Genomic DNA, 27999 nt, shown 5'->3' with positions numbered 1-27999 from the left:
TCTGGCCCACTGCAAATATTAAATATCTGAAGCCTGACAGCAGGTACCTTCACCATCTTCAGATGTCACTGATTCCCAGACCCCCACTGCTTCCTATAGTAAAGAAGTCCAGGTTAGGAATTTTGGATTCCTCCATTCCTGTTTGGAACCCTCTGCTGGACACCAGCTTCTTCATGCAAAAGCGTGAATCACAGTTTACGTATGTGCACTAGCACAGTGCTAAGTTTCAGTCATTGCTATGGAAGTAGCGGTGAGGGATCTCAGGCATAGCTGATCTTTAGATCAGCTGTCTATGCACCAGAGCAATATTGAATTGCTCTGGTGTTTTAGTATACACTGCTGCTAATCGCAGTGAGTTGGATACTAAAGTAGTGCTGACAAATGGCAGTGCTTAAAGAAAAGGCCTCTATGTAGCCGATGATAATGTATATAATAATGTATTAGTTTAATGTCAGGATGGAGGAAAGGAAACAAAGATAGTTCATGGTTGACAAGGACAAGTGATTGGATGATAAATGGTTATGAACCATCCCTTTTGCCTCAAATTCTATGATCCATCTTCAATCTCGAAACAAAACACAGCAATAGAGTCTGTGATACAAATGTTTGCATAGGGGTAGTTCAAGCCTTCTAAAGTGTAGTTTTTAAGTGTGAGACAGTTGTCATTGATAATGTGAATTTTGGTTATAATTGCAGTTTGAACACCAAGGCACACATTAATTGTAACAGCCATTCAATGTACACATGCAACTATTGAAAATGACAATTTAAAGTTAATAAATCAATTGGGAGTCCCATTATTTCTTAAAAGTGAGGAGCGCCTAAGAGTTCCAGGAGGCAGTTCCAGCTGAATGGCCGAGTCTTAGAAGAGGTTTACATACCTGCCTGCTGTACAGCCCAATACCAACAGCAGCTTAGGAGATGAGTACCGGCATCTAAACCAGCTCCAGAGATATCCATTCTATTCCCACTCTATGGCTGTCATGGGCACCCACGAGTTGAAATAGTCCCTGTTGGTCGGCATGCTGACCATAGGGATAGTGAGGGGGCAGGATGTCGGTGGAGGTCATGTGACCGTCGGTCACCCGACCGCCGGTCACTTGAATACCACCCGTGGCAGTACACCATCTCCCCACACACTGTTAACTAGCAGAATCCAGCCACACACACTGGTGTGTTCCTGTCCATGGCTGCTATCATGTTAGTTAGACAGGCCTCACTGATCCCTTCCACCCTCATTTTCGCTTACTTGCTGTGCTCCTGGGTGGTCGCCCCAGTCTGCCCTGTACACAGCACTGCAGAGAAGTGCTACTTTGTTATGGCACTGATATAATAGTGCCTAGCTGCTCCCTCTTTTATTCATGGCCTGTCATGTATAGATCTGTGGCCAAGCAGCAGAAAGTGGTCAGTTGGGAGAGGGATTCTGCTGCTAAAATCAGGAAGACAAGATCTACACCTCCAGCAGCTGCTAGTCCCCCTAGCCTCCAGCAAAGGATGACATCCTGGAATTAGTGCACGATCCAGCAAAGTACAGTGTAGCTGCATTTGCCAAGGCACAAGAAGTGTAACCTCTTTCAGATAAAAAATTGGTTGGCCTTAAATAAACAATGGAATCTTTTATGTAACAATTAAAGGATAATAGCACTCATTTTGTGTAGGCTGAACAACGTATTTCCAAGGCCCTCATCTGCAGGCAGGAAACTTCTTACAGGAAAAACTGAAAGACTTAGAGCACTGTAATCTATGAATAATCAGTCTCCCAGAATTTACTTTGAAGCCTATGGATTTGGGCTGTGTACCCACATCTGCATCACTGTTGTTTGAGTGGGTTCATTGTATTATCCTGGAGTGGCAATACGAGCAGCATCGACCCCTTCCATTGTTCATAAGTTCCTCAACTGTGTGGATAAGGTCTGTTTTCTGGATGCATACCATAAATCTCAAGGCCTCTTCTTTCAAGTTGACAAGCTGCTACTTTTTCAGTACTTTATTTACCAAGTGGCCATCAAAAAGATAGAGTTTGTTCCAGTGTGCATAGACTCTCTTCATTGCGGGACTGATATTCTCTGCAAGTCCACAATGATGGGAAACAATACTTCTTCAAATCTCCACAGTCTACAAAAATGTTTGTAGACTCTCTCACAGGGGTCTCTTTGTTTCATACTGATTTAAAGAACTGAATGACCATGGGTATCAGCTTTACTTACAGTATCTTCTTTCACTGTATTCATGCTGCCCACCGAGCAGAGTTATATGGGTGGGAGGAGGACGAGCAGGTAATAGCAGGGAGCTAGTAAAAGAGCATTTCACTCCTTGCAATGAGCATTACACACCCCTGGGAATGAGCATGGAACATAGAGCATGAAACCACTGGCAATGAGCAGGTAATTTAAAAGTAATTAGTAGTCTTACTGTGAAGCATAATGTATAATGTACTGAATCATGGGCATTGCAGTGTGGTATATAATATTGTGGAGGGCATAATATGGCGCAGGGGGCATAATGTGGTTCACAGGGCATTACTGTGTTGGGCTTAATATGGTGGATTTTTTTTTCTTTCCTATGCAGCTATGCCCATTTTAGTGAGTACACGGCCATTTTAGCACCTTTTTTTTTACTGGTCACACTGGGACCTAAATTGCCTAGAAACAGAACTGTGTGAAAGTAATACTTACATATTTAATTTAATTACCATTTTTTTTGCAGTGTCTATCTTAAACAAAATAACATCAAATTCTGATACAAATACATAGTGTAATAGTAGAATATATAAATAAAGTTACTCTGTAAAGCTTGTACAATTAAAATTGCCATTTATTTTTAGTGTTGTCAAAAGAAACTTCTTACATTTACTAAAAATAATGACAGCACAAAAATTGCATACATAGGTAAAAGAAAATTGTAGTGACTGTGGGCAGTCAGAGCTGGATTAAGACCATGAGGGGCCTGAGGCACTTAAGAAAGTGGGGCCCCTAATAAAGCGAAGGCAGATGAATATCAATATACATGTGTGTGTGTGTATATATATATATATATATATATATATATGTAAATACACACACACATATATATATATATATATATATATATATATACATACATACATACATATCCGCAGAGAGTCCTGCACTCACATCACTAAAGGTTATAAAATAGCGGGTGCGACCAGTAACCATAAGAGGTCACACAATATACAATACATCTACCACTGCTGTGGAGGGTGCACTCGCGCCAAAATAGTCCATAAGACTTGATTGTAGTTCAATATCTTTTAATTTCTTTTAGTGAGAGTCAAGGATCATGCCATATAGTGTCGACGTTTCGGTCCCTCTTGGGGCCTTTCTCAAGACCGGCACACTCAAAGATTCTACAACATAATAAATTAATGTCATAGAACATTCAACAACAATAGAGCAGTGCAATATAACATAATTAGGGTAAGATATAATACAGAATGCAAATAAAACATGGTCACATGCTACACCGCCACCAATGCCTCCCAGGCCCCTAATGAACCAGACTGTAGGTGACTGCTTCATCATAAAACCAACCACCAACAAATAAATCACCTCTGGTGAAATCACCAAAAGAGTATCAGCATAAATACGATCAATCATTAGTGCAGCTGAAAATTACCTGCACTGACAATGCGTCAATAGCATGGATCGAGTTCAAACTCATGCAAAGCTCATTGTACACAAATCACTAGAAAACATACGAGGGAATTCAATCAACCAGTATAATAAATCACATATAAGAACTGAGAACTAAAAGAGCCTCAACATGTAATAAGGTAATAAGAGGTATACCTGAAGTGTAACATATGGTTGAATCGACTGCAGCTGTCACGGCAGAAAATCATGCCCAGTGAATTCACTACAAACATAATAAACTCAGGATAAGAGTCCAGGAATGTGCAAATGGACAAATGCAAATAAGTGTATAGACCAGTACTCACGGAGCCGGTACCAGACGGGCGTCAGACAGCTGCATGTCTCACACAATCAGCTGCTGGCTATTTATTGACCCCTGGACCGGAAGTGTAATCAAACCCAAAAGTATACAATGAGGCATACAATAGTAGTACAGCCTATAACCGCTGGCTGGTCAGCCTGTCAACAGGGTAAACAAACGAAACTACCCACTGAGTGTAAAGGAAGAAGCCGAGAACACTCGAGTTCTGGATCGGAGCCTCTCAAACACGCTCTTCCGCGTGTCATCTCCCGGAAGCGCGTGCGTTCCACGACCCGGAAGTGACGCGGAACTCACCTAACTAGGCGGCGCAGGACAGTGGACGACAACTTGCGTTCCACGGGCATAGCCGCTCATAGCTGACCACTCGAAAACGTTCAACCATTACATCTAAGTGCTGAATAGAAAAAGAAAGATGGTAATCATCGCCAGTAACACGTACACTGAAAGTCACCAATTAAGGCACCCGACCCGCCTAGTCCTACATAGAAGACCATATATATACTGACTGCACCTCGTCAAAAATAGATCTGTAACACATATCCAAAGGGGATATTAATATAGATATTCAAAAACGATTCATAGATAATACAATATATATACAGGAATAGGCGGTATGGGGTGTCCTACGTCAATCTGTTAGGGACCTGGGAAGACGCACCAGAATAAACACCATACGATAAAACAATAAACGAAACATATACACATAAACAAAACATGAATTAAAAACTCTGGGGACCTAGAATCGAAGGTATCTACAGCGGAGAGATTCTAATCATCAAACCTAAGATACAGATATCAGATTAGATAAAGATATTAAGGGGGTTAGCCTCATTCAGGCCTTTGGGCGCCACAGTATTCAATGTGTGTATACAAAAACATACATACATACATACATACATAGAGATGATTATGCGGCACGCCAGATAGATCAGACAGGCAGCAGCTTAGTAATACCTACTGTTCTACATATATATATATTAGAGATGAGCAGGTTCGGTTCGTTGAGATCCAAACCCCCCCGAACTTCACCTATTTTACATGGGTCCGAGGCAGCCTCGGATCTTTCCGCCTTGCTCGGTTAACCCAAACGAGGCCGAACGTCATCATCCCGCTGTCGGATTCTCGCGAGATTTGTATTCCATATAAAGAGCCGCGCGTCGCCGCCATTTTCACTTGTGCATTGGAGATTGAATGGAGAGGACGTGGCTACGTTCTCTCCCTGAAAAGCTCTGTATCTGTGCTCAGTGTGCTGCAAATATCTGTGCTCAGTGTGCTGCAAATATCTGTGCTCAGTGTACTGCAAATATCTACGTTCTCTGCCTGAAGAGCTCCATATCTGTGCTCAGTGTGCTGCAAATATCTACGTTCTCTGCCTGAAAAGCTCCATATCTGTGCTCAGTATGCTGCATATATCTGTGCTCAGTGTGCTGCATTGTGGGGACCACCAGTATATAATTATAGTAATACAGTACAGTAGGCCATTGCTGTATCTTGCAGCTCCGTGTCAGACTAAGTTCTAGACAGTATCCTGATCATCAGTGCTCAATATCTGCTGCATTGTTGTGTGACCAGTATATACTATATATATATATATATATATATTATATATACTAGTACAGTGCAGCATTTTGGTGATCACCAGTATAGTAGTACAGTACAGTAGTCCATTGCTGTATCTTGCAGCTCCATGTCACTTCAAGTATCCATATCTGTGCTGCATTGTTGTAAGCAGTATATATAGTAGTACAGTGCAACATTTTGGTGACCAACAGTATACAGTTGTACAGTACAGTAGGCCATTGCTGTATCTTGCATCTCAGTGTCACTTCAAGTATCCATATCTGTGCTGCATTGTTGTGAGCAGTATATATAGTAGTACAGTGCAGCATTTTGGTGACCAACAGTATATAATTGTACAGTACAGTAGGCCATTGCTGTATCTTGCAGCTCCGTGTCACTTCAGTTATCCATATCTGTGCTGCATTATTGTGAGCAGTATATATAGTAGTACAGTGCAACATTTTGGTGACCAACAGTATATAGTTGTACAGCACAGTAGGCCATTGCTGTATCTAGCAGCTCTGTGTCACTTCTAATATCCATATCTGTGCTGCATTGTTGTGACCAGTATATAGTAGTACAGTGCAGTATTGTGGTGACCACCAGTATATAGTAGTACAGTACAGTAGGCCATTGCTGTATCTTGCAGCTCCGTGCCAGACTCAGTTCTATTCTCCGGATCAGTGCTCAATTTCTTTGCTGCATTGTGGAGACCAGTATACTACAGTGCAATAGTCCAGTGCTGTTCTCGCTGCTCAGTGTCAGTTCTCCGTAGTATCATCAGGGATCAGTATAATCAGTTCTCAGTATAATCAGTGAGCTGTTTGACGTGCACCCGTTTTCTGCCATTAGTGCATTGGAATTTAGACAATTGATGAAGTTATTGTGTCCCCGGTACAAAATCCCATCTAGATTCCACTTCACTAGGCAGGTGATAGCGAGATTTTACCAATTAATATCAGTGATTTGTAATTATTAATTACAGTGATCTTGCCAAATAATTCCAGTGATTTTGTAATTTTCTTCCAGTGATTTGGACCAATAATACCATTGATTAGAATTAATAATTCCATGGCTTGTGTGAACGATAACGCCTAAACAGACAATCAGATCAAAATTTGGATTGCACCTCCAGTAGGTAAAATTTCATTAACTACAAAAATGGTCATGTCACTTTTTACTGTATCTCTCACTTAGTCACTGACTGACTGATGTCAGATCTGTAGTTTTGTCTGTCCCTGGAGGGGGCACTAGTGGGTCAGGGGTGGTGCGATGGAGAAACTGAGGAGGCTGTAAGAGAATCCTGCACATGTGCGCAATGATGTTTATTAAGTGCTCACATATATGTACATAATTGAAGAAGATGATAACTTGAGATAGATGGTACACGAAATGCTGACATCGATGAATAAACAGTCACAGATATTTAACTGGTCTAGAAACCAGTGCAGTAATTAGGCAATGAAATACAGGCAATGAACTAGTCTGGAAACTAGTATAGCAAATAGATGATGATTACTCCCACAGTTGGACTGAGAACCAGCAACGATACTTCCCACAGTCAGTTTGTTGCAAAGTCCACAACCAAGCAAGGTTGAGCAGGAGACAACTTGAAACATATATGGAGTGGTTGTATTAAGTGCCAGATGCCATAGCACAATGCTGAATGCAAGTTAACCATACACAGGTGAGGATAATGAATAGCGCCTGAAGAAAGTCTCTTACTGCAAAAGGTGGAAGTGGACTGTAAGAGGAGTTGAAGCTGAAGTAAATAGCTGGGACCTGTAGTTCCACGGGAATGCTGGAACCAGGAGATCACTGAAGATGCCAGAAATAGGAGATCGCTGGAAACAGGAGATTGAAGACTGGAGACTGGAAACTGGAAACTGGAGATTTGGAAACTGGAACCAGGAGACGCTATGCAGCAATGCGACGCATTGTCCAAGGTGATGAGACTGAGACGATGCTCAGGACTTATACCCCCTGGTCGGCAGTCATTTGATACTTGGATCATGTGAGCAAACACAGCGCAGGATTGGGTGCTCTCCGGTCAGCTGACTGCAAGTGTCATGGCAGCGCCCATGCTGTACAGATGGCCAGTGCACAGGAGGACACCCTCAGAATGGACTTCAGGGGTTCACCACGATAGTGGATACTGCACTCTGCAGACCGGATGTTCATACAGCCGCAAACTGGGGCCGTGACCTCCGGAAGCCTGCACACCAGCACGCCGGTAAGTAAGACATCACTGAATGATGATTCCTGACAATACACCCCCCCTTTTATGGGTGGGCACCGAACACCCACGAGGCTTGGAAGGAAACAGTCTATGAAAAGCTTGGACTAACGTGGAGCATGGACATAAGTAGAGTTAACCCAACTCCTCTCCTTAGGACCATATCCGGACCAGTCAATCAGGTAGTGTAGACCTCGATACCGACAACGTGAATCCAGGATCTTCTCAACCTCATACTCAACACCCCGTTGAGTTTGGATTCTTGGAGTTGCTGGAAGAGCTTTCTGAAAACAGTTAAGAATCAAGGGTCTAAGGAGAGAAAAATTAAATGAGATTGAAATTTTCAAATAAGGAGGCAATTTCAGTTTATAAACCACTGGATTAATCACTCGTTCAACTGGAAACGGACCAATAAACTTCGGAGCAAACTTCATAGAGGGAACTCTAAGGCAGAGATTACGAGTACATAACCAGACTTTATCACCTGGCTTTAAACTGGGAACTGCTTGTCTTTTCTGATAAGCAATGACCTTGTACTGTCGAGATGCTTTCTTGAGAGAAAGATGAATCTTTGCCAAACCTGAGAGAACTGCTGAAGAGCTGAAGTGGCTGCAGGCACATTGACAACTGGAAGATCTTGGAAATCTGGAACTCTGGGATGTTGACCGTAAACTGCAAAAAAAGGAGTAGTATTGGTGGCTGTATGGTAGCGGAAGTTATGAGCAAACTCTGCCCAAGGCAATAAATCTACCCAGTTGTCCTGTGATGAAGAAATATAAAGTCTCAAAAAGGTTTCAAGCTCTTGGTTTACCCTTTCGGTCAGCCCATTCGTTTGAGGGTGATATGCTGTAGAGAATTTGAGTTTGACTTGTAATGCAGAGCATAAGGCCTTCCAAAATCTTGCCACAAACTGAACACCACAGTCAGATATAATTTCTGTTGGGAGTCCATGTAACCTTAAGATTTCACGTAGGAATATTTGTTCGAGCTTTGGAGCAGAACGAAACCCAATGAGTGGAACAAAATGGGCCATCATTGAGAACCTGTCAACCACTACCAAGATGGTATCATACCCTTTGGTGGGAGGTAAGTCCAAGATGAAATCCATTGACAGGTGAGACCAGGGATGACTTGGTATAGAATTAGGTAACAGTTGACCAGCAGGAGACTGACGAGGAACTTTGTGCTGGGCACACTTGGAACACGTAGCCACAAAATCCTGAATATCAGCTTTCATATGAGGCCATTAATAGGATTGAGACAAAAACGTATAAGTCTTTAGGACCCCAGGATGTCTGATAAACTTAGAAATATGAGCCCACGACAGCAGATTTGGGCGGAGCGCAGGAGAAACAAATATCTTGCCGGGAGGTGGAACAGGAGACACTTCTGTGGAAGCAAACACTACAGGATCGAGAACTGGATGAGATTCTTGTTCAGAAGATTCTTCCATGGAACTCATGGAGCATGACAAGGCATCTGCCTTAACATTCTGAGAACCAGGGTGGAGCTGTAACTTAAAATTAAAATGAGAAAAGAATAGAGCCCACCTTGCTTGATGATGATTCAAACACTGTGCTGCTTTCAAATAAAGAAGGAGATTCTTATGGTCGGTGAAGATGGTAATAGGAAACTTTGTGCCTTCCAAAAGGTTTCTCCACTCTTCCAAGGTCAGTTTAATTGCCAGAGCTCCTGGTCACCGATGGCGTAGTTCATCTCAGCAGGTAGAAATCTACGGGAGAAAAACCCACAAGAGTGAGTCTTACCATTGTCGCTGGTTTGGGACAATACTTTGCCAATGCCAACTGTTGAGGTGTCCACTTCCAACTCGAAGGGTCTGTTGATCTCTGGATTCTCTAACACAGGAGCTGAAATTAAGGCTTGTTTAATTTTTTTGAAAAGCAGCCAGAGCTTCTTCTGACCACTGAGAATGATTTGCGCCTTTCCATGTAAGGCACGTAATTGGGGCAATCAGGGTAGAGAATCCTCTAATGAATTTTCTATAATAGTTGGTGAAGCCAATAAAACGTTGAACAGACTTGAGCAATGTAGGAAGAGACCAGTTCTCTATTGCTTCCAATTTAACAGGGTCCATTCGAAGATATGAACCAGAAATTATATACCCGAGGAAGGGCATCGAAGGAGGTCTAAAGGTACACTTAGACAACTTCCCATAAAGATGATTCTGTCATAGGCGTTGAAGGACTTCTTTTACCTGTTGACGAAGAGAGGCTAAATCTTGAGAGAAAATCAGAATGTCATCAAGATAAACTACCACATATTTATACAGAACATCTCAAAATATTTTATTGACAAAGTTCTGAAACACAGCTGGGGCATTGTTTAATCCGAAGGGCATCACAAGATACTCATAGTGGCTGTCACGGGTGTTAAAAGCGGTCTTCCACTCATCACCACTCCGGATTCTAAAGAGATTGTATGCCCCACGAAGATCTAATTTAGGTTAAGATACTGGCTGATTTAATTCTTTCAAACAGTTCCGTTATTAATGGTAAGGGGTAGCTGTTTTTGATGGTAATTTCATAGTCAAGGCAGGGACGCAAACCTCCATCTTTCTTTTTCACAAAGAAAAACTCTGCCCTCGCTGGATATGAAAACGGATGAATGAATCCTTTTTGTAGATTCTCTTTTATATATTCACTCATGGCTTGAGTTTCAGGAACGGAAAGAGGATATGTTCGTCCTCTAGAAGTCATTCTTCCCGGAATCAGATCGATGGGACAATCCCACTTCCGATGGGGAGGCAGAACATCAGCGGCCTTTTCACTGAAGATGTCAGTAAATTCTTGGTAGGCCTCAGGAATTTCACACTGGGGTTTCAATCCCGAAGATCTCATGGGACTAACTTGAGCTAAACAGGAATGGAAACAGGAGGAACTCCACGCTGTGAGTTGTAGTGTAGACTAGTAGACTTGTGGGTTATGAAGTTGAAGCCAAGGCATACCCAACACAATCTCGTAGGTGGCTTTAGGAATTACCAAAAGTTCAATAAGCTCAGAATGAAGAAAGTCCACTCCTAGGACCACAGGCTTAGTTTGCTGATTGATGGACCCCTCAGCAATACGGCTACCATCCACAGCAGTAAGATAGACTGCGCGAGACAACATTGAGACAGAAAGACGGATCTTATCAAATGCAGCCTATGTAATAAAGTTCCAAGCAGCACCACAGTCAATTAAAGCTGAGAAGGCATGTAATCCACTCTATGTTTCCAAAGTTACTGGTAAGATAAGTTCTCGAGAAGAAGGAGCTTTGGATAAGGTTCCTAACTTGACTCCTCCCTTGAAAGTTAGGACCTGGCATTTCCCGAACGCGATGGATAGGTACCAATCATGTTACCAGCAGCACAGTATAGACACAGTCTTTCCCGTAATCTTCTTGACCGCTCCTCAGGTGTTAAGCGGGACCTATTCACTTGCATAGGCTCATCTGAAGTAGAGGGAAAAGATTGTACTTGAGGCATAACTCTGTGCTTGTGAGGATCACCATGAGAACGTTCCTTTATTCTCTCACATAAACGCAGATCCAACCTTACACACAAGGAAATTAAAGATTCTAATTGCTCTGGGAGATCTCGGGTGGCCAGTTCTTCTTTTATTCGATCATAGAGACTGTGCCAGAATGCAGCGACTAACGCTTGATTGTTCCACTCAACCTCTGAAGCCAATGTCTGGAACTGGATGACATACTGTCCCACAGTGCGTGTTCCCTGGTGAATCTGGCGGATATCAGAGGAAGCAGAAGTTGTACGCCCAGGCTCATCAAAGATACATTTTAATGCAGTTAAAAACTCTGTGTAGTTGTTTAGCAGTGAATCTGCTCACTCCCATAATGGGGAAACCCAATTCAAGGCAGGGCCAGTCAGGAGAGACACAACTACGCAAATTTGGTTCTGTGCGTCGGGAAGTTGTGAGGCAGCAACTCGAAGTGAACTTCACATTGGTTCAGGAATCCATGACAGGTTTTAGGATTGCCCTCAAATTTACTTGGTGTACGAAGATGTAGATGGGAATCCTATACCAGTAGTAGCTGGAGAACCTGAAATTGTGGCACTGGAAAATGGAGCTGGAGTCGGTGCAGCTGGAACAATAGAACTTGGCAGAGATTGTTGTAAGGTATCCAACTGAGAAGACATCTCTTGTAGAAACTGTATGATCTGCTGTTGTGCAGCCTCTGTACCATTGAGTCATGACACTAAGTACTATAGAGCCCCTGCTCCCACACTCTGACCAAAGTCCGGGTCCATGGACCTTGGACACACTGTCAGATCTGTAGTTTTGTCTGTCCCTGGAGGGGGCACTAGTGGGTCAATGGTGGTGCGATGGAGTAACTGAGGAGGCTGCAAGAGATTCCTGCGCATGTGCGCAATGATGTTTATTAAGTGCTCACGTATATGTACAGTAATTGAAGTCGATGATAACTTCAGATAGATGGTACACAAAATGCTGACAACAATGAATAAACAGTCACAGATATTTAACTGGTCTAGAAACCAGTGCAGTAATTAGGCAATGAAATACAGGCAATGAACTAGTCTGGAAACTAGTATAGCAATCAGGTGGTGATCACTCCCACGGTTGGTCTGAGAACCAGAAACGATACTTCCCACAGTCAGTTTGTTATACAAAGTCCACAACCAAGCAAGGTTAAGCAGGAGACAACTTGAAACACATATGGAGTGGTTGTATTAAGTGCCAGATGCCATAGCACAATGCTGAATGCAAGTTAACCATACACAGGTGAGGAAAATGAATAGCACCTGAAGAAAGTCTCTTACTGCAAAAGGTGGAAGCTGACTGTAACAGGAGATGAAGCTGAAGTAAATAGCTGGGACCTGTAGTTCCACGGGAATGCTGGAACCAGGAGATCACTGAAGATGCCAGAAATAGGAGATCGCTGGAAACAGGAGATTGAAGACTGGAGACTGGAAAATGGAAACTGGAAACTGGAACTGGAAACTGGAGATTTGGAAACTGGAACCAGGAGACGCTATGCAGCAATGCAACGCATTGTCCAAGGTGATGAGACTGAGACGATGCTCTGGACTTATACCCCCTGGTCAGCAGTCATTGGATACTTGGATGTGAGCAAACACAGCGCAGGATTGGGTGCTCTCCGGTCAGCTGACTGCAAGTGTCATGGCAGCGCCCATGCTGTACAGATGGCCGGTACACAAGAGGACACCCGCAGAATGGACTTCAGGGGTTAACCACAATAGTGGATACTGCGCTCTGCAGACAGGATGTTCATATAGCTGCAAACTAGGGCCGTGACCTCCGGAGGCCTGCACCGGTAAGTGAGACATCACTGAATGCTGATTCCTGACAACTGACTCACAATGAATTCTCTTACTTTCTGATATGTTAGGAAGCTGAAATTTAAAATAGGTATTCTTCAGGTGGGAAGTAGGAAAACTACGTAATGAGGATGTTAATAAACCTTCCCTAAGGGGATGAAAAGGGGGTTGACATAATGACGTCATCACTGATGCATGGCTTGAGTTGCGTGAACGATAACACCCATATGAACAATCGGATCAAACTTTGGATTGCAGCTCTAGTGTGCAGAATTTCATAAACTGAAAAATGGTACTGTCACTTTTTACCGTATCTCTCACTCACTCACTCACTCACTCACTCACTCACTCAATCATTACTAATTATTTTACTTCCCGATATGTTAGGAAGCTGAAATCTAGCATAGGTATTATTCAGGCAGGAAGTAGGAAAACTATATATTTAGAATATTAACAAACCTCTACTAAGGGGTTGAAAAGGGGGTTGACATAATGACGTCATCATCAATGCCTGCGTTGCTTGAACGATAACGGACAATCAGATCAAAAGTTGGTTTCCCCCTCCAGTGTGTATAATTTCATTAACTACAAAAATGGCCCTGTCACTTTTTACCGTATCTCTCACTCACTCACTCACTCACTCACTCACTCACTCACTCATCACTAATTCTCTTACTTCCCGATATGTTAGGAAGCTGAAATTTAACATACTGTAGGTATTCTTCAGGTGGGAAATAGGAAAATTACGTAATTAGAATTTTAATAAACCTCCCCTAAGGAGATGAACAGGGGGTTGACATATTGACAGCATCACCAATCCATGACTTGCATTGCATGAATGATAATGCCCAAACGGAAAATCGTATAAAAATTTGAAATGCACCTCCAGTATGTCGAATTTATAAACTGCAAAAATGTTCCTGTCATGTTTTACCATATTTCCAGGATGCAGTCAGGATCCTGCCTGTTGGGATCCCGGCAGTCAGATTACCAACACCAGAATCCTGACATTATTCAGAATTCCAAAACCCGCATCTTGAATAGGTACACTTCCTGACCTCAGAACACCGACAGCCAGGATGCTGAATGTCCACACACTGCGGTGCTGCAGAGGTAAGCTGCAGTGGGTGGTGGAGGTTATGTTTAAGCTGCGGGGGTAGGGTTATGGTTAGCCTGCGCCCCAGGAGGGATAGGGTTCGGGGAGTGGATTTAAGGTTAGGCAGCCCCCTCCGAAAGTTAGGGTTAGGCTGTGGGGTTGGAGAGTTAGGTTTAGGCAGTGGGGACAGGGGGGTTAGGTTTAGGCACTTACTGGGGAAGGTTAGGGTTATGCACTAAGGAGGAGGTTAGGGTTAGGCAGTGGGTAGGGAGGGATAGGGGAGTAGGGGAGAGGGTATAACACCCCTTACTCACCCCTGTTGACCTCTTCACAATCGGGATTCTGACATTGGTATTTCATATGTCGGGATTAAGACATCTCAAATTAATATTTATATAGATTTTCGACATTTCTAACCATCATTTATATTTAAACCATGTAAAGACGACACTCCTGTGCAAAGTACGGGTAAAATAGCTAATTTAGATATACCGTATATATTTATATATATACAGATTTAGCCATTTTCATCTTATTGCTATGCAGCATAGTGCATCGCGGCATGCTGCAGGGCGTGCCATGCTGTGACTATTCACAGCTAGCGATCGCTCAGTTAACTGCAATAAAAATTAGTGGAGTGATAGCCAGATGCAAATATTGTGTCCATTCTGTCTGGTCCTTACAATGGACCTTCTGTTGAGTTTATGATGTCCCTACTTCAAATGGTCCTGGAATTGAACCACTTTATGTAACAGGGTGATTTTTTTATACAAAGGGCAGAAACCACCATTGGGTTTAAATGGATTTTTATGCTAATATCAACATGAACCAGTATGAGCAGAAGTATATACTGATACAATTTGTTGAGAAACTGATATATTTCAAAAGGTATATTGATGATGTTTTTTTTGTAATCTGGAAGGGTGATGCTGACTCTTTTTTAATATGGTGAGAGGTCTGAACAAGCTAGATACTTCCATTAACGTTTCAGTCTATGCAGATAAAGCAAGTGGATTACATACTATACAGGAAACATACTAATAGAAACATCTTGTTATGGGTGACAAGCCACCATCCTTATTCATTAAAATCAAGCCTACCAGTATCACAGTTTATTAGAGTACTAAGAAACAACTCTGATTCTGTTCAAGCGGAGCTTCAGTTGCAAGAATGCCATATTACCGGAGAAAAAGAGGTGTCTCACCAGGGCTAAGAATGTCTTTGCCAAACAGCAAACAAGAACTAATACAGTTGGGGCAGACACCATGATATTGAATCTAGGATGTGATACCAATTTGAAATTTACACAAAAGGTAATTAAGAAATACTGGTCGATTGTAACCAGTTATTTGGAATTTAATCCTTTGGGTAACAAACCTCCTCTATCAAGCATGAGTAGGGGCCATAATTTTAAGGACTATTTATTATGAGCAGACAAGCAACCTACGGTTAAAAAAAAAATTGCATTGTCTCTCCCAAAATAATGGCTGTTACAGATGTCTCGGTTGCACAACATGTAGAGCCCTTATCATGGGAAATATTTTTTGCCATCCTCAAAGTGGCAAGAATATCTACTTGCATCATAGACTAATTTTCCAACTGGATTAAGTGATTGACTTACTAACATGCCCTTGTGGGCTTACATATGTGGGGAAGACTATAAAGACTTTCAGAGAATGCATCACACAACATTGGTCCATCATTTACCAAGCTATGCCACAGGTACAACAGACATACCAGAAGCATTACATTTCTTGAAGGAACATCATCAAATATTGATATGTGCTGATTGACTGGATCCCCCCACTATCTAGGATTGGTGACCATAGCTTTGTCCTCATAAAAAGGAAGCCAGATGGATTTATTAATTGGACCTCATTGCTCCTAAAGGCCTTTTCTAAATGAACCCTCTCAAAATGTTCACCTAATTTATTAGGTGCTTTTATCTTGTATGGACAGCATCACCTGAAAGACTCCAAGCTGTGTGAGTTCATATATATATATATATATATATATAATATAGATGAGAAAGTCCTGCACTCTCATCAATAATTCCACTGGTGGGTGCTCCCAACAGAACAAAGTCCACATACATAGACCAGGATTCCACGAAGTCACTTAATAAAGAGATGTTCAATTTCTTCAGATCAATGTTTTTATTGTAGCCTTAAATACTTCGATGTTTTGATCCATTTAATGGATCTTTTTCAAGAAAGGCTGTACATAAATCATCAGGTCCAATATTTACATATTAATTCAAGTTTAGAAATATCTAAAATAAATAGAACAGAGAGCAAAACTCAGCCTCCCAGGTCCCAATACATAACAGTAACATCAACACCAATATTGTAAATGATCACAAAGGGATATTCTACATGAGGAGTCAGTATATCCGAGCGACAGTGTCACTAAATAGTTTGTGCCAAAAAGGATCAATAGTGTCAATATATAAATAACACACAGTGATCATGCAATACCGGTGTGACCGCACCATAACCAGCACCAACCCAGTAATGCTGTTTACCTGGATAATTTAGTATGACACAAGAGTAAAAAAGACTGGCGTAGTCTCCATCAAGCGCATCAACAGATACTAAATAGATAACCAGAAGTCAATATTTAAACAGATACTAATATATATATATATATCAGGCACCAATCTAAAAAGAAATATCCAATAAATACCTAGATATCCAGTGTAAAATACGTGGGGCAGCATGGTCAAAGGGCATCATGGATACATTCAAAGAACTAAAAAATATATATCATAATATAGCTATATAGTATAACAGTCAATAAGATCACAAGTAGGCCAAATCTCAGGAGAGGTTACTTACTAACTCCAGCAGGTCGCCATGTATACCGGGGCTGTACACACAGTGCTCTTCCTGACCGGAAGTAGATATACCCCCCCGACCCGGAAGTACCTTGGGCGGGTATGGACTTCACTAGTCAAAGATATTTAAGTGAAAACAGCCACACATATAAATATATAGTACACGACCCGAGCCACAACACACAGTAGTATACACATAACGCAATGTAAGATAGTACGGCCGTGCGTACTCTGCCAGCAGAAGACACCGGGAACGCGATGCGTTCCACACGCCGGAAGCAGGAAGCCACATGCATTCCAGCGGCTAATCAATACTCGGGTAAATACGGACGGGGCGCCTAAGTAGCCAAAAAGTTAAATAAGTCAATTGGAATTTAAACTGCGATGTCCCTCGTACTAAAAAACTAATAAAAGGCAAAAAAGTCTCCTCTGGAATATATACTGTTATGAAGGGAATAAAACAGTATTAGTAGAATAAAGAACGAATTGGTTACCAGAATGTCAGTCTGGCATATATGACACTCCTCTGTGCAGATCGAGATTATTAATAGCCATATACTGAATTTTAAATATATAAGGTGTTGTCATATGGGACCCAGGAGGATGTGACAGCAAAACATACAAAATCAAAACATAAGGATAGAATTATGGATGATAGATGTGCATGCCTATATGCAAAAGACACACACCTGCATATCATCATATAAACACACATAAAATGCACATACTATACACATTTGTGTACCCACATCAAGGACCAGCAGTGGATTGACAGTATTAGCCATTTCCCTGAAAATAAATTGTGCAATAGTGACTGCATGATCACTTTGTGTTATTTATATATTGACACTATTGATCCTTTTTGGCACATAATATTTAGTGACACCTCATGTAAAATATCCCTTTGTGATCACTTACAATATTGGTATTGATGTTACTGTTATGTATTGGGACCTGGGAGGCTGAGTTTTGCTCTCTGTTCTATTTCTTTTAGATATTTCTAAACTTGAATGAATATGTAAATATTGGACCTGATTATTTATGTACAGCCTTTCTTGAAAAAAGATCCATTAAATGGATCAAAACGTCAAAGTATTTGAGGCTACAAAAAACATTGATCTGAAGAAATTGAACATCTCTTTATTAAGTGAGAGTGCACCCTCCACTTCGTGGAATCCTGGTCTATGTATGCGGACTTTGTTCTGTTGGGAGCACCCACCAGTGGAATTATTGATGAGAGTGCAGGACTTTCTCGTCTGCATGTGTAAAAGATTCTTTGTGGTCTTTTACTTTCCTGACACCCATCTATATCTTTTGGAGATAGTACTTTGAACTAGACCTTTTTTGTGTACAGCAATTGTGTTTGTTTTATGTTTCACAATTGTTTTATGTTTCACATTTAATTTTTTTGTATGTGTTGAGCTGAATCAAAATGTCGCAGAAAGGGGCATATCTCCTTGATGACGGCTTATTATCTCAAGCCGAACAAGGAACCATATCCTTCACCAATGAAGAGGTGGAGAAGCTGCTATTTGATAAAATAGACTTTGATGCTTTACCCGCTGATACACCTATAGATGTTTTTCACAGATTGCTTAGACAAAGGCAACGAGAGATTGACTTGAAGCTTCATAGTCAATTCCTCTTTGAATATCACCGACGCCGGCAAATTCCGATGGGTTTTTGTATTATCAACACTCCTACATTAGGTAGGAGTAATCCTAAATTCTGCAGTCGTTGTTGCGGAATTTTAAACAAATGTTCCTTTGATCTAATGGCATTGGTTATTGAGGAGGTAGGCCTTGAGTTAAAAAATGTCAGGGTTGACATTGAGGTGGCTAATGTATCTGCTATTCCTCTGCTGCATGAGGATAAAACACAGAATTTGGTAGATAAACTGCAAGTACAAATTGACAACTATCAGCGTGAGTTAATATCCTTTAAGCGCAAAAAACTTGCGGTAGTAACAAATGATTACAAAAACCACACTGTTTATAGGTGGTTGTTGGGTAATACATAGAATTACAATGATCAGACAGGTAGACCCATGAGAAGGAGAAGAGCACCTCCATTTCCCTGAGAATTTGTGTAATCAGTGTCAACCTCTGACACAAACCCTAATGAAGGTTCTAGTGATTCAAGGCGTATTTTAGAAGCAGGTTTCGACCAGCCTCCCCATATAGGAAACCTCAGAGGCGGCGCAGACCGCACCCGAGGAGGGGTGGGTACCAGAAGACATGGGAGACCAAAGCGGACATGAATGTGGTGTTTAATTTATCGAATACCCAACTTGTTGAGGCTTATTTATCTCTCTTAACTAAAGGGTTATCTTTTGTACCTATGTGTCAATACAATAAATTTCAAAATACTATTGATCAGTTTAAGTTTGGACGGTTGTTAAGACTTAAAGAATTTTTTGCTGATAAACCTAAAGATCGTTCACACACTATTTTTAAGAAACCTTCCACGTTCGACCCCCCCCCCTCACAGAATGCCAGTGTGAAAACATTTCTGAGAGTAATTAATAGAGACATTAGCAACTTCTCACCTCTAAAAAGCTTTGATCATATTTCTCATGTTGAAAGATGTGCCTTGAAAAAACTACGCGAGAACACTGATCTTGTCATACGTCTAGCCAATAAAGGTGGGGCGGTGGTGATCCAGAATTGACAAGACTATGACAGAGAGATTATGCGCCAACTTGCAGATGAAACCACATACAGTTAGAATTTAATCATATTCCTGGTATCAAGCAGACCATTGATGAGTACCTCAAAAGGGGACTCGATAATGGATGGCTTGAAGAAGAGTTGTATTCTTTTCTCTCTGTTGATCACCCTAAATGCCCCATTTTGTACACTTTGCCTAAAGTGCATAAAAGTTTGACCTCTCCACCAGGTAGACATATAATTGCAGCGGAAGGATCGCTGCTACAGCCTCTAGCTAAATTCATGGACTACATTTTACAACCTATAGAGGTTAAGAGTAGTAGCTATATCAAGGACACTGGTGATTTTCTTGATCAGTTGAAGGGGTTGGATTTGCAACATGTTTCCTTCTGTTTAGCGACTATGGATGTCAATTCTTTATACACTGTGATACCTCATGACGAGGGGTTGGATTCCTTAAGGATTGCATTAACACACAACTCTATATGGAATATTCCAACTGAATATATTTTAGAGTTAGTAGAAATGGTCCTTAAGACTAATCATTTTATGTACAAAGATATGTATTATATGCAATTGGCAGGCACAGCGATAGGGTCAAATTTGGCCCCATCGTATGCCAATTTATATATGACCAAATATGAGTCCACATATATTTTTCCAAATTATGGACATAAGATCTATTTTTATCGGCGATTCATTGATGACATCTTCTTACTGTGGCTTGACACAGAAGAAGCATTTTTGTCTATGATTAATTAGCTAAATTTTCTTGAATGCCCTATCAAGTTTACATTGACTATCTCTGCCACAAACATCAGTTTTTTAGACGTTACCATCAGTAAAACTAAGAATGCCTTGGTTACGATGCTTTTTCGAAAGCCCACGGATCGATAACCTTCCCTCCATGCTATGAGTCATCATCCGCCTGCTTTAAAAGACAGCCTACTGGTGTCTTAATTTCTTTGAGTCCTTAGGATCAATTCAGAAAGTGAGAATGCTGACAGACAACTCGCTGAGGTCACCTTAAGATTTATGGAGCGAAGCTATCACACTAGGGTATTATCTAGATGTCTTGATAAAGCAAAAGCAATATTTTCAGGGGCGTGTGTTACTAAGCAAAATAAGACTAAAGACCGGATGGTGTTTACCACCTGGTTTGATAATCAGTCTGGACACAGCAATAAAGTTTTTAAAAAACATTGGTTGATTGTTAGCTCCGACCCAGCTTTGCCCTTCTCTCGCATAAACCCACTCATGTTGGCCCATCAAAGAGGTCCAAACCTCAAACAAATGCTAATGAGACCCACACTTTATCCTGGGGCTAAAGTACCCACTACACAACATGATGGTAGGACCGACTTTTAATCATCCACATAACGGGTCCAACATTAAGATCAAATTTCATCTGCATTGCAGAATGGATCATGTCATTTACATTTTGAAATGTCCTTGTGGGCTCTATTATGTAGGTTTGAATACGCGTAATTTCAGGGATCGGATGGCCAACCATTGATCTTCCATTCATACAGCTTTTAATAGTGGTGAGTCTGATAAACCGGTAGCACACCACTTTCTAGAAACCAAGCACCAAGTGGCAAGTCTAAAGTGTAAACTCATTGATTGGGTTCCCCCGTTGTCTACAGGAGGAGATCGATTACTACAGCTTAAACAACGGGAATGTTTTTGGATCAATGAAGTTGACACAGGGTCTCCCAGGGGTCTTAATGAATTCAATCCCCTGAGTGTATTTCTATGATCATTAGGGATTTGTATGATATAGGATTTTCATCATTGGTCAGAAGTCAATACATGTATATAGAAGCATATAATGTGCATGATTAGTATGCACATTTATTTTTTATACAGTCACTATTGCACCATTTATTTTCAGGGAAATTCTGTCAATCCACTGCTGGTCCTTGATGTGGGTAATCACATGTGTATAGTATGTGCATTTTATGTGTGTGTATATGATGATATGCAGGTTTGTGTCTTTTGCATATAGGCATGCACATCTATCATCCATAATTCTATCCTTATGTTTTTGTATGTTTTGCTGTCACATCCTCCTGAGTCCCATATGACAACACCTTATATATTTAAAATTCAGTATATGGCTATTAATAATCTCGATCTGCACAGAGGAGTGTCATATATGCCAGACTGACATTCTGGTAACCAATTTGTTCTGTATTCTACTAATACTGTTTTATTCCCTTCATAACAGTGTATATTCCAGAGGAGACTTTTTTGCCTTTTATTCGTTTTTTAGTACGAGGGACATCACAGTTTTAATTCCATTTGACTTTTTTAACTTTTTGTCTACTTAGGTGCCCCGTCCGTATTTACCCGAGTGTTGATTAGCCGCTGGAATGCATGTGGCTTCCTGCTTCCGGCGTGTGGAACGCATCGCGTTCCCGGTGTCTTCTGCTGGCTGAGTACGCGCTGCCGTACTATCTTACGTTGCGCTATGTGTATACTACTGTGTGTTGTGGCTCGGGTCGTGTACTATATATTTATATGTGTGGCTGTTTTCACTTAAATATCTTTGACTAGTGAAGTCCATACCCGCCCAAGGTACTTCTGGGTCAGGGGGTATATCTTCTTCCGGTCAGGAACAGCGCTGTGTGTACGGCCCTGGTATACATGGCGACCTGCTGGAGTTAGTAAGTAACCTCTCCTGAGATTTGGCCTACCTGTGATCCTATTGACTGTTATACTATATAGCTATATTATAATATATATTTTTTAGTTGTTTGAATGTATCCATGATGCCCTTTGACCATCTGCTGGGTGCTGCCCCACGTATTTTACACTAGATATCTAGGTATTTTTTGGATATTTCTTTTTAGATTGGTGCCTATATATATATTTGTATCTGTTTAAATATTGACTTCTTGTTATTTATTTAGTATCTGTTGATGCACTTGATGGATACTACGCCAGTAATTTTTACTCTTGTGTCATACTAGATTATCCAGGTAAACAGCATTAATGGGTTGGTGCTGGTTGTGGTGCGGTCACACCGGTATTGCATGATCACTGTGTGTTATTTATATATTGACACTATTGATCCTTTTTGGCACATACTATTTAGTGACACTGTCGCTCGGGTATACTGACTCCTCGTGTAGAATATCCCTTTGTGATCACTTACAATATTGGTGTTGATGTTACTGTTATGTATTGGGACCTGGGAGGCTGAGTTTTGCTCTCTGTTCAGTTTCTTTTAGATATTTCTAAACGTGTATATGTAAATATTGGACCTGGTGATTTATGTACAGCCTTTCTTGAAAAAGATCCATTAAATGGTTTGAAATGTCGAAGTGTTTGAGGCTACAATAAAAACATTGATCTGAAGAAATTGAACATCTCTTTATTAAGTGAGAGTGCACCCTCCACTTCATGTAATCCTGGTCTATATATATATATATATATATATATATATATATATATATATATATAATTTTTTGACATTTCTTTATTTTCATATGTCTAATGTTTTCCACACTTTTGCATATGCATTTGTCAATTTTTATGTATGTGATTTTTAATTGGTATGGGGATTGCACTTTACTTCTAAGTTATTAGTGAGTGGCGATGGTACCAAGTGCAAATCTTATAACATCCTCCTATTCTGCCTAAATTAAATACCTATAATATGATTGGATACTTGTATACCACTTTTTGTTGCACCTTATTCCCATCACAGTTTTGTGTTCCTATGCTGCTGTTTGCATTTCATTGGTCTGTGTTGGGTGGAACACTAACAAGAAATATTTTGTTCTATTCTATGGTGGGTCTCATAAATAGAGACATTGGGGCTCTAGTGGTTGTTCCCATGTGGCTCTTTTGGCTGCAGCATTCAATATGCTGCTGACAACGATGGGCGATATGACGTACTTCCTATTGTGCGTTCCACATTATTGTAACATATACTTGGATTTCTCATTTGAGCAGCTGTTATGTTTATTATAAATAAGTGAGTATGCTAGTGTTACTTTGGGGATTAGATGCATTAGTCAACTTAGTAGCATTGCTTGATTAGGTGCTTCTTCTGTGCTCTACATATGATTAGGTCATTTCTTAGTTTATACCATGAAGGTGGTGCTTTAAATCAGGGCCTTGGTATATATAGGCCAAGTTGGACAGATAGATGGGTTTGCACTTTTTTCACTCTGATCTTGTGGTCATAACAAAGGGCCCTGTGAGCCCTGAAACATCGAAATGCCTGGACATTATGCTATTGTGAGTAAATAAAATTTGTTTTCTTGTCTGCATTAAAAGAAGCCTGGTAAGTGCTCTCTTTGTTTGCATGTGTTGTGGCACCTTGCACTATCAGTATACTATGATACCTGAGACTATGCACCCCAGAACACACACACATTTATACAGAGAGAGCTTGGGAGAAAGATCTAGTTAAAGATTTAGCACATATATGAAAATCCTAGAAACACTTGTGTCTTATACTGTAGCTAGGTTGGTAAAGAGCTATTTTGTGCTATACAGTAAGTAGCAACTGCAACAATCTAGTAGGGAGTAAACAGGTTTTCAAGTTGTGTGTTTAAATCTACTTGGATCTCATGTAATTGATAAAACTTTTAGTTCATTTTCCTTACACTGCATCTCTTTATGTTTCATGTACTGTAGTACAAAAGATCTAACATGTTAGACAATGTGATTTAACAAATAAGGAACCATTATTTAATTTCAAAATATGTTTTATTTCACTATTACATGTAATTGCACTCTTATCAAGTCCTACTGTTTCCTAATTGAAAGATATTAAAGAATTCATTATTCAGTCTTTTCTATTACAGACATTTCACTATTGAGTTTTTTTGACCAAAGAAAAGCTTAGAATATTAGGTAATAACTAAGACCATTTCTTTTCTGTTCATTGTTAGCGTGGATGGGTGATAATCATTCTTCAATAGATATTAAAATTGGTCTCATTTCTACATGGATTATATTAAAAGTACAAAGATGGAGGTGTTTTTATTTAGCATTTTTGTGTTATGACGTTCTTCTATCAAACTCAAGGTTCTAACTATAGTCATTAAAAATGATAAACAGCTTCAATAATGTTTTAAAAAAGACTCTTGTCAGTGTTTTTTAATGTGTGTGTGTGGGGGGCATACGCAGTTATTGTAGTGGTAGTGGAGGAGCATGTTTGTTTTTATGTAATTTGTGTTCTATGTTAGTTGGAAGTTAGGAGGATGTCAGGGGCATATGGTGGTCAGGTGGAGAGTGGATGGAAGAGGTGGCAGCCAAGGATCCCCAGGTCCGTGATAAGGACAGTGAGGACCTTCCCAGGCAGCACAACAAGGCAAAGATAGCCACAATGTTAAGTTCACATTTGCAAAGAATTTGGCCCTGGTGTAGGAAGTCATGAAGCACCACCATCTTCTCTTTTGCTATAAAGCTGCCCACGTCTCAACACAATGCAAAAATGCTATCTAGGAGGAGGTGGTGGCAGCTATCAATTGTGATGGCCTTGTCTGCTGGAGTGAGGACATCTGCAAGAACTGACTATTGGATATCAAACTCTGGGGCAGATGTATTAAGCCTGGAGATAGCATAAGGAAGTGATAAACCAGTGATAAGTGCAAGGTGATAGATGCACCAGCCATTCGGATCCTAACTGTTAATTTACATATTGGATCTGATTGGCTGGTGCGTTTATCACCTTGCACTTATCACTGGTTTATCACTTCCTTATGCCTTCATCAGGTTAATACATCTGCCCCTCTGGGCAGATGTGTACACATACATTTAACTTCCTGGCACATTGAACAGCCCTACTAGTCATCCCAAGCTGTGACATGACACTGTAGCACCGAGCATCTTTTTGTTCAAAGTTTACAATTAAAATACATCTTATTCACAAAATGATGTGAAGAGGATGCACAAGCAGTTATACTGATTAAAATGATATGCAGCATGCCTATATTCTGTGTGCAACCTCAGCTGTATCTGCAAATTAAATGCTATGTTACAATGTTTAGGAAAAAAACAATGACATACCATTTTGTATGCAGCTACAGCCACAGATACACACAGTATATAGGCATGCCACATGTCATTTTAATCAGCAAGTCTGTTTGTGCATCTTATTCACATAACGATGCAAATATGATACATTTTCAGCAAAACATAGATTCCTGATTCTAATGGAGTTGCACAGGACCTTTCAGCTTTCTCACTCCAGGCATCTCCCACTGGAGTATTATTATTAATAATAATAGTAGTAGTAATAATAATAGTTTTTTTTTCAACAAACAAAACAAGAAATTAATTGTTAAATGAAATTACAAATACACCACTGTAGTGCTGAGAATGGACAAGTAGTAGAATAATGACCTGAACAATTCCTCAAACGTATATTTATGCTAGACAGTGTTATGATACAATATAAGAATAGCTGATGGAAATAAACTATCTTGTAGTCACTTGGTACGTGACATCAATTCTCTAAGCCTTTTGTTGGATGGTAATCTTTCAAACAACTTACAATATGGATGACCAGAGTCAGGCATGATACCGCATGTTCTTCTTAGTGCCCTGTGCTCATAGTGTTCATGAACACCAGGTATCTGCACCCCGACAATTTTAACTGCAGTTTTAACTAAATGTTTGTGTTAATATTCTTTGTTTGGTTTATTTGTAGGTCCTTCTTTTGCACCTCTGTTATCAACTTGGCCACAAGTTACATACTGGCACCATCCAAAGAAGCAAGTAGACATGTGTTTTGTAAAATACACAATTTAACATTGCAGGGCACACAATTTTAGAATTATACAAACTTAGTACAGTAGTTAATGGTTTTGTAATTTGCATTATGAAATCACAAAAGAATGCTTCACATGACTTAAATACAACCATTAATCTTAGGGACACCATTAATATCCCAGTTACCTGAGGAAACAATGAGTTCTTTGGCAGGTAAGACCACACACTCAACCCCCATAGTTTCTCCACCAAGGCACACATTGTGCACTTGAGAGCCAGATGACACTCCATATAGAGGATGGGGCTCGTCTATGGGTAGGCTGTGGAGATAAAAAATGTTTATGTTGTTTTTGAACTTTTGAAGAAATGTAACATACATACTTAAGCAAAAAAGTATATTTTGTACCACTTTTTGTGTTAAGTAAAAATTAACATAATTACATGACCATAGCACTTTTGGGGGTTTGTTTTGAACCTTGCTGTTCAGGTAATATATTATTACAATAAAACCTATTAACATTAGTTTGTTTTTTTAATATAAATGTATATTGTTAAAAATGTATTGTTGAAAAAAGTTGTTCTATTGGTTTGAAACAATACACAGACACAGTGGAAAAATGTTTTTGCATGGTTTTGCCTTATAAGCGATTGCCCCTTTGAAAAAAGGGTTTGCTTAATTTATGCAAGTAAACTCCTGTGTTTCATTGATGACTATGGGAAGTACTTCCATAATTTGCCTATGATGTATTGACTACAATTTATATTTGTGGAAATGTTAGCAAATATGATTCTGCAGTTTATTCCCGTGTTTGCATTTAGTAAATCTCTATGATTGAAAAAAGCCTAAATACACCTGAGAATGTAAACTCAGGCCAAAACAATTCTGTGGATGGCACAGTCCTTAGCTGGCTCAAATCATTTCTTACTGGCAGGTCACCGAGAGTTTAATCTGGAGTATACTCTTCATCACCAGTGCAATTGACTTGTGGGGACTCACAGTGTTCTATACTATCTCCCATGCTTTTTGCAGTATACATGCTACCACTGGGTGAAATAATCAGATGTCATGTCCTGGTCTACCACTGCTATGCAGATGATACACAACTGTACCTGTCCTTTGCTCTAGGTACTGATAACCCAATAACAACCCTTAATGGCTGTCTAGCTGAGCTCCAGGAGTGGATGAGTGCCAGTTGACTGTGACTGAACCCTGATAAAACAGAAGTCCTGATGATAGGTCACAGGATGAGACTGCAGCATAGCCAAATGACAGGACTTATGGTTGGGCTTACAGAACTACAAAACACTGAACCTGTGCGAAATCTAGGTTTTGTCCTGGATAGTGGCCTGACACTTAAACATCACGTATCAGCCACAATCAATTCACCATTCTTTCATCTGATGAACATAACCATTATGAAGCATTTAATTACCTCAGAAGATTTGCCTAAAGTCATATATGCATTTGTATTATCACGCCTAGACTACTGCGAAGCCCTATACCTTGGTCTCCCAGCAAAAGAATTGCACCGCTTGCAGATGGTACAACATGCAGTCACCAGGCTGTTAACCAAC

This window comes from Pseudophryne corroboree, chromosome 1, assembly GCF_028390025.1.
Source record: "Pseudophryne corroboree isolate aPseCor3 chromosome 1, aPseCor3.hap2, whole genome shotgun sequence".
NCBI classification, from domain to species: domain Eukaryota; kingdom Metazoa; phylum Chordata; class Amphibia; order Anura; family Myobatrachidae; genus Pseudophryne; species Pseudophryne corroboree.
Note: the sequence above shows the minus strand (reverse complement) of the source record.